The sequence below is a fragment of the Chenopodium album genome, chromosome 9 (genome assembly GCF_948465745.1).
Source record: "Chenopodium album chromosome 9, dcCheAlbu1.1, whole genome shotgun sequence".
NCBI lineage: Eukaryota > Viridiplantae > Streptophyta > Magnoliopsida > Caryophyllales > Amaranthaceae > Chenopodium > Chenopodium album.
Genome location: NC_137842.1, coordinates 15438209 through 15439319, shown reverse-complemented (window position 1 = coordinate 15439319; position 1111 = coordinate 15438209). Strand labels below are relative to the sequence as shown.

Below are 1111 nucleotides of genomic sequence, written 5' to 3'. Positions count from 1 at the left end.
ATAAGACTAACATTAATCATTTTACTGAAAATTTTAGTCAAATTATCAACCTTAGCATTTAACATGCTAATACCATCCACATAATAGATCCATGTACTCTTTTTAGCAACTGATCTTTCACTAGAACAACCATAATTGTTAAAAGCAAGTTCTTCTAATAACTTATTAGCCTCTTCAGTAGTCTTACTCATTAAAGCACCACCTACTGCAGCATCTATAGTACTTCTAATAGAGTGATTTAAGCCATTATAAAAAGTTTGCACAAGTAGCCAATCAGGTATTCCATGGTGAGGACATTGGTGTTGCAAATCTTTAAACCTTTCCCAAGACTCATATAATGACTCTAATTCATTTTGAGTGAAATTAGTAATATCATTGCGCAATTTAGCCGTTTTAGCAGGTGGGAAAAATTTATTTAGAAAAGCTTGAGATAAAGAAGTCCAAGTGGTAAAAGGATCAGACGATTTAGAGGACAACCATTTTCTTGCCTTATCTCTAAGTGAAAATGAAAACAACCTAAGTCTAATAGCATCTTCACTTACACCATTTATCTTAATGGTATCACATTTTTCAAGAAAATTAGCTAAATGTTCTAATGGACATTCAGCTGGTGACCCACCTAACTGATCTTGCTGAACAATATGAATTAACGCAGGCTTAAGTTCAAAATTATTAGCTTGGACAGAAGGTCTTACTATACTTGCAGAGGTTGAACTAGAATCGGGCATTGCATACTCACGCAACATCTTAGCTGGTGGTTCAACCATGTTTTCAGTTTCTGAGAAAAGCGACTCCAAATTGGGAATGGAAGATTCTTGTTCAGAAATCTGGAGTCTCCTTAACGCGTGCAACGTTCTTTCGATTTCTGGATCAAAAGGGATTAAAGAACGATTAGTACGTGGCATACACTAAAAAAAATAACCATAAAAAGTAGAGTATAATGCTGAAACAGAAAATCAGAGACAGAAACTCAAAAAAATGTTTGATTTTTTTTTTCCTGTAAACTGATGCTGTGTGCAGTAGCAGTAACAAAATTTTTTCTTTTTTTTTAAACAAAAAAAACTGCAAACGATACATAACAGAAAATAAACTAGCAAAAATAAAATTAAAA

The 1111-nt window shown here is 33.1% G+C and overlaps 1 non-coding gene across 1 annotated transcript; it reads left to right on the top strand.

The window, feature by feature from the left end:
• Positions 1-279: 279 nt before the first annotated feature.
• LOC145561032 (small nucleolar RNA R71) lies at positions 280-386 on the top strand. Its single transcript, XR_014093614.1, has one exon. It is a non-coding gene; the product is annotated as a small nucleolar RNA R71 (small nucleolar RNA).
• The last annotated feature ends 725 nt before the right edge of the window (positions 387-1111 follow it).